Here is a 13,798-nt window from a genome sequence, read left to right as displayed (position 1 = left end):
GCTATAATTAAGAAATGATGGAAGTAATTAACGACGGAACATTGCATCGTAGGAGTTCTGGCGTGGGAAAATCATTTTGATGTCGGAACATTTCCTTTTTGGGAACATTAGCGCTGGTCAGCGTAGAGCTCGAGCTCAAAATTTCTCTAAGTCAGAGACTTGACGGTTGTACACTAGAGTGTACACCGTAGATAAGATTAAGTAGATCTACAGGCCATTTTGAAGGCTTTTAGTAGAACTACTAAATGAAAAAGCCGTAGATCAATTCAAACGATAGAAGATGATGTTGCGCTCAGTCCGTAGATGGACTGGGGACAGTCCTCTTTTGTTTGGGGGAGATAATGCGACTTAGTTGACTATGCTACATGGTTCTTTTTGCACTTTAAACGGTGCTACGGAGCGATATTTATCGTATTAAGAACTAGAGTGAGCCCGAATTGCTAGTTAAAGCTAGTGCCGCTAGTAGGATGTGCCGTCGGCGCAGCTAGACCAGTTAGAGAGAGCCGTAGATCATGTCAGAAAACTGTATGACCGTTCGAAACCTGTAGAACACTATGAGCAGAGGACTTAAGCGGTAATTCACCGAGTTCTACTCTCTACATTCTACTATGCACTGGCATATCAAGGGATTGTACTATTAGAAGACTTGTAGTCTTCACAGAACCGTTTGTAGCAGAACTTAGCAAAGTCAAAAGACCTTCATACTAGGAGTACCTACTTCTACGGGGAATTTAGTTGACAAGAAATCGGACATTGGACCACACAGACTAGGAGAAATTTGATATGACCGTAGATCGAGTCCCGATCTGAGGAAAAGACAAAAAGACATGATACAGATCCCAGATCCCAGATAGAGTACCTAGGAACCAGGCAGGAATGAACAACGGATCTCGGAGCCCGCGCTGTTCATGTGCTATGGCGATTCGGAACTCTGGATCCATATGCTGGAACTATTTGGACACAATAAGTCCATATGATTTGATAACGTCGAAATGTAGGATAAGGTCCGTAGGCAGGAAATACCATATGGTACGCCTATGTAGGTCTATTCCACATGCTGAAACAAGAATGAAGAACGGTCCAGATTGGTCCAAAACATATGATTCGAATACGGAAAAGCTCCGTAGACAAGATTCTGCACATGTAGCAGTCCCTAGCGATAAGACTCCGCATGGATTCGTAGCTACGGTGCATTATTTTTAGAGATAAAACAAGTAGAGATAGGATTACAAAGCTAGCGTAGAAGTAGTATAAAAGCAGCTCATGTATCCGTAGATAAGGAGTACTACCCGTGCGTAGGAAAGTCCTGAGTGGGTTGCCCGTGAGTAACTGCTCTTGACACCAATAGAGAGAGATTTGCCCTATCATTGTGCAGTGATAAGATAAGATTTGATTTGAACTATACGAGACCGTCGAGGTCAAAAACTAGAGAACTGTCCGTCCGTAGGCCGCTGAGGTCTTGATTACTGTTTCGTGATCCGTCGAGGGTCTTAGCGTTCGTGTCCGCCGAGGACTTAGTTTTCGTGTCCGTCGAGGGCAATAGTCTCCAACCGTTCGAATTAGTCTTACCGTAGACGAAATTCATAGTCCCACTTAGTCCACTGGACAATAAACAGAGCCCCTACAAACCCTAGAGTCCCCGTAGCTGTGGAGTTTTACACTTGCAGTTACACATTGATTTCATAAGAACTTCATATGATATTGAGACTGTGATCTTGTGCGTAACCTTTGCCAAGCAGTCCACCCTTGCAATCTTTCCTGGTGTGTAGAGTTATTGATAGACTTTACACGGAGGTTTACTAGTTTTTGGGTTGATTTGGTGTTGGTGCTACTCCTGTAGCTCTGATATTAGGTTGACTCTTGAGTGGTATACTTCGCCCATTATCGAGCTTCTCGAGAAGCTCCAGAAGGTCCCCGGCGTGTCTGAGGTTCCCAGCTACTGCGGTCATCTCGCTTTCGTTCACGAGGTGCAGGCCATCCGTACCAAGCAAGAGGAAACCCTTCGTAACAAGGCCAAAGGCTCCAAGCGCTCTGCTGTACGCTTCCTATCTCAATGATGTCGAAGATATTCTTAAAAGTTTCTTTCCTTTAGAAATCTGTGGAGTTGGTCGGGTCCGACTCTGACGAAGATATGGAACTCGTCGCCGACGCTTCCATTAAGCCAAAGGTACTTTCCAACTCTGTTTCTGTTTTCCTTACTAAATTTCAGGAGATGGAGGGGCTCGAAGCCTCTATCCATTCCGTCCTCAAACAGAAAGAAGGCAAGTCCGCTGGTAAGGACGTTGCCAAGGGCAAGGGTGCCCGTGCTAATTCTGCCCTTAAGTTCAAGAAAGTCAGTTTCTTGAATTCTTCGATTTCTGTTACATTCTAATTATTCCTTTCAGAGTGGCCCTAACGGTACTTCCGCCATGGCTTTGTCCAGGGCCAAGAAGGCTCGCTTGCCAACTCCAATCGTTGACACCGCTGAAGAAACACCCGGTATCTTCTCTTATTCCTTTCTTACTTCGTACTGTCCTGACACATCGAAGAGGAACTCCGCCTTCGTCAGGAAGGCCACGAACGTATTCTTCACATTGCAGGGCTGCTGCCCTTTGCCAACCTTTCCAAATACGATCCGGAGCATCTTCTTTCTGTTGCCAACTTCTTGCGCACTGAGGCGGTTACTCTTCAGCATACCATCCTTTACGCTCACAACCAGTACAAGTTCACTATTTCTCAGCTCGACGAAATTAATCGTGTCCGCCTTGCTAAATTAGGTATCGACGATTCTATGGACACCGAATCCATCGAGGAGGCTATCAAGGACGTCTCTGTCCAAGGCGAGACCTCGAAGACTGGCTACGTCTCCGCCTAATTTACCAGTTTTCCGTTTTCCTTTTCTAAGTAAAATATATAACCCATACACTTCGCTTGGACTTATACTGTACTTGTCGTCTGTAGCGCTGTTGCGCAAATGTGATTGATTTGAAGTTGAGTTTAGTCTTCGACATCGCTTTCTTCAACTTCTTCGAAGTTGTGTCCGATGTCTGCTTCCTCTTCGCTAAGTCGCAAGTTAGGAATTCGGTCGAAGATATAGTCTTTGTCCGGACCATACTCAACTTCTTCATCTTCTTCTACTAATTTATCTAACTTTTCTTTAGACAAATGTATAAGTTTTTCTATTTCCGAAGGTAACTCGATCGGAGTATATCTTGCCACATGAGGCAGAACTCTGAAAGCAGCATACTTTCCTCTCATAAGAGTCCCATCCATTTCTGCTAAGATATACGAACCTCCTTTTGTCCTTCTAATTACTATACAAGGACCCAAGTATCGAGGAAACATCTTTCTATCTAAGTTCTTTTCAATCTGAGTATTTCGAACTTGGACCAATGTACCCGGTTTAAAGTCATACGGCTTTATAGTGTGCATATAGTCTTGTTCAAATTTTCTTAGATTCCTTCTTTTATTTTTGGATACCCTTTGCACCATATCTAATACATGTGTACGATGTTTTGCTAGGGCTTGAGCACGAAATCCAATAAGTTCTTCCCTGGTCCACACTCGTTCAGGTGTTTTTACTAACCAAGTAGATTCTACCAGATCTAGAGGCAAAATAGGTTCTGCCCCCAAAACAAAGAAGTAGGGTGAACACCCTAGACTCTTCCTAGTTGTAATTCTGTCTGCCCACAAGATATGTTTCAAGAAATAAAACCAGTGGTGTAAATTCCCACTGGTGGCTTTTGCCAATGCTTGTCTTATATCAAAGTGTGCTCTTTCTATCTTTCCATTGGCCTGAGAATTATATGGTGAGATACGAATACCTCTAACTCCATATTTGTCTCTTAACCATTTAGTCAAGGCTAACATCTGAGGAGCATTATCTGTTACGATCTCTTCAGGTGTTCCCCATCTACATAAGATGTCATCAAAGAACCATTCCGCAAGTTGCCTTGCATTCTCATTGGCGATACCTCTTGCTTCAGACCAATTAGACAACGCGCATCTTCCATGCACAATGTTCTTGCATCCTCTACTAGCAGGTGTCATTTTAATAACATCAATATGTATTTTCTGAAATAGAGAAGGAGTATGGGTAAGAACTGGCGGAATTCTAAGTAACTCCAATTTCCGTTCTTGACAAGGCTTGCAAGACTTGACAAACCAATCCACATCTTCCTCTAAGTGAGGCCACCAAAATCGCTTCTCAATAAGAGCTTTGGTAGCAAACATTCCTTTATGCCCTAAGTTGTCATGCGATGCAACTAGCATCCACATTCGCTTTTCCTTAGGTACAAATAATCTATGATGGCTAGAACCATCCAAAGACTTTCTGTATAATCTTCCTTCATTGTCTACAAAGAACTTAGCAGCCCTTCGTATAAATTTACTCTTCTCTGATGCGGTCATTAATTTCAAGACATCTGAGTCTGAGTTGACCAACCAGTCAATAATCTTTGGAATTCCTTCATCTTGATCAATTGCTTCTTGACTTCGATGAATTTCATCATATGGATGGTCCCTTGACCATTCCAAGTCTATTTCTGATGGGATAACTACCACTTCTTTTAGTGAATAGCTTCTAGCCCAACTTTCTTTCTTATAATGAAAGGACTCAAAATAATAAGCCCAAAGTCTTTCTTCATCTCTGACTTCTTGCAATTCTTCCTCAAAATCCACTACATTTGTAGCTAACTCTGTGAAGTCTACAACTTCATTAAAATATCCTGACCTAGGATCTATATGATCCTTGAAGGTCTCAAATTCTAATGGTTCTTCAGTCTGGTTTTCACCCATCCTGAATTTTACCGGTTTTCCATCATCATCCTCTAGAAATTCTTCCCAATCTTCTGGTCTCTCAGTTGACTTGCCACCTGGTGGCGGTCTTGATAAACCATCTGGCCCATGTACCAATCCCTTGATATGGACTAAGGTAAATCTCCAGAGTCTAATTTCTTCTATCCAACGGTTGATACTGGCATTTGGCGCGCTACTAGGATTGTCTAACATTCCTTTGATGTAGCTAGCATCGGTTTCAACTGTTAAGTTTCTGCATCCATAGGTCTGATATTTGGTAGCTCTTAGAGCCATCATCAAACCATATAATTCTCTTTTCGGTTGAGAAAACCTTGCTTCTCTTTCATTAAGGGTAATGGAACCAAAGTAGTTGAAGAACTTCCTGCGAGGATTTTCTGGATCTTCTTGATATAAGTAGAATCCAACCGCTTGCCATGAAGTATCTACCGCTAACGTAATTCCATTAGGATTTTCATAGTCAATGGGTTTGAGTGCTGGCGCATTTTGAATAGCTTCTTGAACTGTTCTCACAGCCTTCATCTCCGCTTCCCCAATGACAAAAGGTACGTTCGCTGCAGTCAACTTAGTCAACGGACGTGTAATTTTCGCATAATCCTTAATGAACATTCGCATTTGTCCTGCTGTGCCCAAGAAAGATTTTATATGCGTTCTGTTTTCAAAGTTTGCAGGGTCCCATGATAGGATGACTTCCGCCAACTTTTCTACTGGCTTTTCTCCTTCATAGGACACTCTGTGTCCTACTACTAACCCTTCTGATACACACAAGTATGCTTTAGGACCCGAAAATGTTCCACCAACATACTTCATGCGCTGAACTATCCGATTTACGTTCTGGAAATGTTCCCAAACAAATCTTCTAATTCCTTTATTTTCTGGTATGGTTTCAAATGACCCATCTGGTGTTTCGTATCTAGAGGCCGGTCCTCTGATAGGAACATCATCAATATATGGTCTTGTGACATGTGGCATTTCTTCTCTAAAGATGTATGATACATCTTCATGAAATAATGGAACAGAGTTTGTCCAACCCATTGGTAGTTTAACCAAACGATAAGGACCAAATGGAGTCTGGAACGTAGTATAGTCCCTTGACTTTTCATCTATCAGTCTTTCATCGTAACCAACCCAGATGTCCAACATGCCTAAACATGCTCTTCCAGAAAAGCTAGAAGCTATCTCTGCTGTTCCTGGTGGAATTCCTGAGTGTTGGATCGTAACTCTATTCAAAGCTTCTAAGCTATGAACTAAGCGCAGACTCTTTCCATCTTTCTTCAAAACCATAAACCATCTAGACCGATAAGATGAAGTAGTGGGTTCGTAAACACCAGCTGCTATCTTATCTTTCAGGATCTTGCATACTTCTTCATAAATCCCAGGTGGAATAGGAATATTCTTTTCCACCCATGGAGTATGTGGTAGTACTGGAAATTTGATTGGAGGGAAGAAGTCTGTCCTGAAGTTTCCTCCTTCTTCTGCACACCAAGCAAATCCTTTTTCCTGTACTGTCATGAAATGATGCAACAATTTCCTTTCTTCTGGCCACAAGAAATCTTCGGAGTGATTCTTGTCAATGACCTCTTTCCTTTCTAAAGTATATCTTTCTCCAGGCGAATATTCAGGTGGATTAGGAGATAGTTCTGGAAGTTCCGCTAGTGGATCTCCAGTAATATTCCTTTGTACCCTAAATTCTTCTGGCATTGGTGCAAGTTGCGGTCTAACCTTCAAGTGCACTGGTTTATACTTCCCAAATACAGAGGCTGGCTCTAAACTTGTTAGATTCTCAGGGTTTCCGTAAGGAGTTTCTGAGTTATCATTGATAAGTGGGTTCTCTCCACTTAATCCTTTTTCTATTTCTTCTATTCTAGCGCTAGAGGCTAACAAGGCTGTGACTTCTTCGAAATCAGATTTACTAGCTAAGACAAACGCTTCTGCTAATTCTACTGACTCAAAGTTATTCTTTTCTGGTAATTTATACCCTTCTATCTCAATTTTATTATCCTCAAAAATAAAACTCAATGCAACCTCTCCTTGATCATCTAGCAATTCCTCAAGGCTCATTGAAAATTTTCTATTTCTGAATTTTCCTCTCTTTTTAATTCATCTTCTCTTTCTTTTCTAGCCTGTCTGGCTCTAGCATTTTCTCTTCTAAGGATTGGCTTCTTTGTTTTATGGCGAATCTTAATTCCCTCACCTCTAGGGTAAGTTGGTATAGTACACTTTACTCTAGTATTAGGGCAAGTGATTACTATGAGTTGATCACCATCTGGGAAATTCTGAACCTCTGAGTTTGTTAAAACGTCGAAAGGTCTTCCCAACAAAATCTGATAAGGAGCATCTTCGACAACATGAAGTTGTAAAAAGACTTCTACTTCACCAAATGTGAAAGGTACATTCCTTGCTAATCCTTTAGTCCTTTGTAGTTGACCATTTGCAGATTGCATAACCACATTTGTGTCTGGATCCCAAATCATTCCAAGTCCAATAGCTACAACCATATCTACTGCAACTATCTGAGATCCACTATCTATGATAGTTTCTACTCTTTCTTTGGACCCATTGACTTCTGGATAAATACATCGAAGACCATCCATTACATTAGCAACTATAAAAACATTACGCTGCTGTTCCATAGGAAGGTCTCTGATATACTGTTCCACCGGATCTTTCTGAACTATTGAACCAGCTTCAAGCTGTCCTCTAGCTTCTTCCAAAACTTCAAATGTTTGGTCAACTTCGAGTTCATCGAGATCGACGAACTCACTTTCCGTTCCAAAGTTAGAAAATTGCTTTTACTAACTTTTCATCTATTTCTGCTTCGAAAAAGGACTTCGCATCCCTTCTAGGCAATCTTCGATTTCTAAGTTTCCTTAACAAGGCTTTCTGTAATTCCGGCGAAGCTTTTATAGCATGCGACGTCGAAATCTCAACTTCCTGTCTCAGAATTTTGTCCGCAATCTCTTCAACGCTTTCTGCTTTACGACTTTCCAATCGTCATTATTCAAAGAAAGTTTCTCCGACTTAGGCCTAATAGCCCTTCTAATGTCTTCGACTTTCTCTGAAATGTTCCGGCTTCCTTGACCTTTGTTTCCCTGGTCTTCTTCTGGTTTCCTGGGTAAAGCAAAATCCCTTGGTTGAAATATCCTCTCAATCGGTTCTACCCGATCAAAGTGTCTCTCTTGAGGATCTTCCTTCTCTGAAGTTTGTTCCTCGCTAGTTTCCTTTTCTTTTGACTTCTTTGAAGTCGGCGCATTATCATTTTCTTCATTTTCTTTTCTCAACTGTGGAACTACGTACTTGGATCTATCAAAGTTTTTCGGCGGCGAAATCACAACTTCCGGCTTCAATCTTCGAGGTTCCTCAAGGGTCTTTTCCTGGGCCTTATCCCTTTTACTGCCCTGCCCTTTCCTTGGAACTTCTAGTTTTTTGAGCCATTGAGTTTCTTCATCAGAACCGATAATACTTTCGATTCATCTGAGTCACCCATTTCTTTGATAGTTTCTTCCAGCGCAAACTGGAAGTTCGAGACCGGCGTTGGCTCTTCTTCGACTTCAAACATTAAGCTCTGCGCCATCACCGAAGTCTTAGCCGTCCATCCTTTCTCTTTGGCAATTGCCCAAATCCTTTCCGCACGAGTTGGTCCTGGTTCCCCGAATCTCACAAACGGAACCCGGTCCCCGTTCTTCAACTCGAACTTTCCATCAGCATTCCTTCTCAAAATTCCTTTCGCCAATAAATCTGCTTGTTCCGGACAGTCCCTCACAGTATGTCCTTCCTTATTGCAGAACCAACACTGCATATCCTCGACCCAGTTAGACTTTGACGAAGACTCATTTCCATTGCGCGTTCTATCGCCAGGACGTTGGTATTGGTTTCCGTTATTCTGAGTCCCATTTCCGGTGCTCACTTTCATTGTTCTCATCAATTCAAGGAGTAATCGGTTATTATTTTCCGTTGCCTTATTCTGTTCTGAGACTTGCTGTCCCAATTCTCGGAGTTTCACATTATATGTGTCCATCGAAGACGAAACTTTCTGTTCCCATTCGTCTTTGAATTTCTTTTCCCTAGTTTCCGGGACCGGTGGTCTCAAAAACTGATCTTCAGACTGTCTTACACCATGAAGCATCGTATACCCTGCAGGCGTTAACCCCGCATAGGTATCTCTACCTGATTGTCCTACTTCTGGTAAATATGCACCTTGTATCATCGTAACAGACATGTTGATAGCCGCTTCCTGAACATCTTCGATCATCCACGGATCCTGACGTTTCTTTAGCTTTTCAGCGATGTCCATGTCCTTACTGGACTCTGCCATGGCTTTGGCAAACAGATGTTTCCGTAACTCCTCCGCAAAGCGGGGCTCCAAGGTGTTGATATAATACCGGACTAGGTCCACATTCGTAATCAACGGCGGATTCACATTTTTCAACTTCTTCGATTCTAAGTTGAATTCACGATTAAACGCAGCTAACTTCGAGGTATGTCCAATCGGTATATACTTTTCGCTTTCTCGCAAATGGCAAGTAGACGCTCACGAGAGCCAATTCTTCCTGTCCTGCGCTTCTGGGAATTCCTTAAGTAACTCTTCTCGGAATTTTTCCCAATCATAACCTCGAGATGACGGTACAACCTCCGCTAATAGCTCTCTGGTTGCTATGTCCATCTGGGTCATAGTAAAATTGATCCGTGCTTCACCATTCTCTATGTTATGGAACCGGAAATAATCCTCTAAGGCTGTAAGCCAACCTTCGAAATGTTCCGGGTGATCTTTACTAAAGACCTGAAGTCGCAACTTGTATTTGTCCCCTTTCAGGACATCTCTCGCTTCTTCGGAGAGCTCCATCCAGGAGTTCTTTGGTGGGCGATCCGACATTTCTGTCGGCGCCATTGATTCATTTCTATTCGACATTCTAAATTCTGATTCTACGTCTGACAACAAACTCGATAAAGATGATTCACGTGAGGAAGATGGTAATGGTACTAGACTAGCAGTACTAATGCCTTCTTCGACGGTAAAATACCCTCTTTTCGTCGGCGACTCAGCTAAAGATTGATTTATTCTTAACTGGGCTGCTTCCGAATCTCTTATTTGTTCTGTATTCCTTTTTCTCAGTTCCTCAAGCTTCTTCTGAATATTTGAGAGACTGTGATCAAACAATTGTGACTGTCCTGCAACAGTCGAAGTCAAAGTTGTTCTTTTCTTAGAAGTCTCTAACGCTTTTCCTTTATTCGCAACTGGTGGGTCGCTTTTAGGAGCAATTTTGACAGATTCTTCCGTAAAGTTCAACGGGTATAGGGTAACTTCTCGAAGCGAACTTCTTTGAAGTCGAGATGTACAATGTAAATGAAGTCTTTTCTTAGTGATACCACCCCCTGCGGTGGTCACCAATGATAACGGCACTAAAACTACTACTAGGTGCAGCAAAACACACTCCAAGCACGAAGTGCGCAAAACCAAACCCAACACTAGCAATTAGCGTAGTTGATTTGTGGAGGTCGGTATCAATGGACGCTCTCAGCAAGGTTCACTGAGAACTCTAAGATAAGACTTCAAGGGTGGGGCTTTATATGGTTCAAAACAAATTCAAATTCTGTGTTCACAAGTCAAAATGACAAAGGCTTTCTACGAAGTTCACTACTTCGAGGAGGTGTTCAATTCTTTCTAAGTTCAAATAGAACTATCAAATTCAATTCAAATTCGAGTCAAAGCGACTCTACAAGTTCAAAGTTTCCAAGTACCAAAGTGGCAACAAATTCAAATCAAATTCAAAGTTCAAATCCAATCTTTTCCAAATACAAACACCAACTTCGAAGAAGTGGGGCAAAGTATGAGCCAGAGTCCCCTAGTGAAAGCACTTAGGCTTCTGTCATAGGTTACTGGGGAAAATACTGCTGCTACCATCCTTCCTTATATACGCTTTTTCGAATAAATAATAATCAAACGTCGAAGATATGGTAAAAAGTCGAAAATATAGAGAAATCCCCTTCAGAGATACCAAAGTACCCTTAATCAGGTATAGTACATGTCAATTAGATATAAAACTGTCCAGAATATAGTATTCCTTATTCCTTTTCCTCATTATTTTCTTTATTCCTGTCCGAGTCGGATATCTTTGACATTTGCATGTGGATACATCCTGACCCTTTTTGTTTCCAAGGCTAGTCCCCCATGTGCTCCCTTGTTCTCTCTTGTTCTATCCGATCTGGAATAGTCCAAAACTGCTCGATCTACATTCCAGGGATCGTTCCTATGGTTCTTTCCTGGTAGAATGTCCTTTCTGACCGGACATCGTCGACATCCTGCCCCTGTCCTTGTTTCCAGCTGTAAGTTACAGCCACCGGCATTGTTTCTGTTCCTTAAGTCCGAAGTGGACTTTAGATAGTTACATCCGTCCGATTGTTACTTCCAGATGTACTTCTAAGAGTTGTTTCCGTCTTTTCAACCAATATCGAAGAAATCAATAAATTGATAGTAAAATCAAGTGTCCCCATGTTTGCTACAGGTAATTGCGAGTGAGACGAGGCCTATCCAAATGAACGAAGGTTTTTAAAGGCTGCTTCATCAGTTCCTACAGGTTTCGGAACGTCGAAGACTCTCATCTATAGGGTGTTTCGTACTTTCTGTACTTCGGATAACCCGCAAATAGACCCGTGCTTTGACTAGCAGCTTGGGCTTGCTCTAATCCTCATATTATGTTCCCATTTTGATTATATTATATATAAAATGTTAAAAATGCGTTTATTTAGGTACTAGTAGATTATATCCGCGATACCGATTTTTGCCAGTTTCCTCATTCTCTTAGTGGCTACCACTGGCTCCACTCTTCTAAAACGAATTGGAAATGGTTCCGGAGGGGAAACCGGAATATAGGTATATGTCGTTGAAACCCTATATAAAACAGTGGTTGACCAGTCTCATTAGTTATGCAAATGGCTATAAGTGGTAATTCACCAAGTTCCACTCTCTACATTCTACTATGCACTGGCATATCAAGGGATTGTACTATTAGAAGACTTGTAGTCTTCACAGTTTAACTGTTCGTAGCAGAACTTAACTGAGTCAAAAGACCTTCATACTAGGAGTACCTACTTCTACGGGGATTTAGTTGATAAGAAATCGGATATAAGACCACACAGACTAGGAGAAATTTGATATGACCATAGATCAAGTCCCAATCTGAGGAAAGGGCAAAAAGACATGATACAGATCCCAGATCACAGATAGAGTACCTAGGAACCAGGCAGGAATGAACAACAGATCTCGGAGTCCATGCTGTTCATATGCTATGAGAGTTCAGAACTCTTGATCCATATGCTGGGGCTACTTGGACACACAAAGTCCATATGATTTGATAATGTCGAAATGCAGGATAAGGTCCATAGGCAGGAAATACCACATGGTACACCTATGTAGGTCCATTCTACATGCTGAAACAAGAATGAAGAACGGTCCAGATTGGTCCGAAACATATGATTCGAATACAGAAAAGCTCCGTAGACAAGATTCTGCACATGTAGCAGTCCCTAGCAATAAGACTCCGCATGGATTCGTAGCTACGGTGCATTATTTTTAGAGATGAAACAAGTAGAGATAGGATTACAAAGCTAGCGTAGAAGTAGTATAAAAGCAGCTCATGTATCCATAGATAAAAAAAGTACTACCCGTGCGTAGGAAAGTCCTGAGTGAGTTGCCTGTGAGTAACTGCTCTTGACACTCAATAGAGAGATTTGCCCTGTCATTGTGCAGTGATATGATAAGATTTGATTTAAACTATACAAGACCACCGAGGTCAAAACTTGAGAACTATCTGTCCATAGGCCGCCGAGGTCTTGATTACTGTTTTGTGATCTGTCAAGGGTCTTAGCGTTCGTGTCTGCCGAGGACTTAGTTTTCGTGTCCGTTGAGGGCAATAGTCTCCAATCGTTCGAATTAGTCTTACCGTAGATGAAATTCACAGTCCCACTTAGTCCACTGGACAATAAACAGAGCCCCTACCAACCTTAGAATCCCCGTAGCTGTGGTGTTTTTACACTTGCAGTTGCACATTGATTTTATAAGACCTTCATACGATATTGAGACTGTGATCTTGTGCGTAACCTTTGCCAAGCAGTCCACCCTTGCAATCTTTCCTGGTGTGTAGAGATATTGATAGACTTTACACGGAGGTTTACTAGTTTTTGGGTTGATTTGGTGTTGGTGCTACTTCCGTAGCTCTGATATTAGGTTGACTCTTGAGTGGTATACTTCACCCTTACTGGTATCATGAATACCTGTGAACCGTGTGGTGAACCATATGACGAACCGTACTCCTATGACGAGAGTAGACCTTCGGCGATGAGAGCATCCTACAATGAGGACCGTATCCTCACGAGCCGGTACTCCAATAACAACAAGAGCATACAATAGACGGTACCCAACGTACACCAGTGTAGTGTACCACATACCTGTAACCTAGTCCATGTGTACCCCATCCTGTACTCTAACACTAGAGAAGGGACTCTAGGGTGAGTCCGAATCCCAATTAGACGGTGAGTCCCCTGACAAGGGTGACCTGGACAAAGTAGAGCGAATGAGTGAATGGGAGAGGCGAAAGGTAAGGATAGGGAGGATAAAAGACGAAGGACCAAGGAAGACAAAGGACAAAGGAGATCAAATTCTAGGGAAATATCTACCACTAAGTACTCCTTAAATACCTATCTAGTAGAAAGGGTTGTACTCCTATACCGATGACCCTTCTCTAAGATTAGGAGTACCCTCCTATAAATCGACCTATTTCACATGATATCTCCCTTGATCATATGCCAAGTCCAACAGCAGTTGACCGTATAGGAGGAAAAGTCGGCGGTAGGTACTACTCCTGGTTCAGTTCATGACACATCCCCAACCCAGGTGAGTTCTTCATTAATGGTGTCACACCTGGATATGGTGCATGAACTCCAGGTATCGATGAGTTCTGTAATGGCAGTGTCACATTGTCCTGTCGTCCATTAGATGAATGTTGAT

This window comes from Marasmius oreades (genome assembly GCF_018924745.1).
Source record: "Marasmius oreades isolate 03SP1 unplaced genomic scaffold unpl_scf_3, whole genome shotgun sequence".
Lineage (NCBI taxonomy): Eukaryota > Fungi > Basidiomycota > Agaricomycetes > Agaricales > Marasmiaceae > Marasmius > Marasmius oreades.
The sequence above is the reverse complement of the archived record's forward strand: the minus strand, read 5'-3'. Positions refer to the sequence as shown.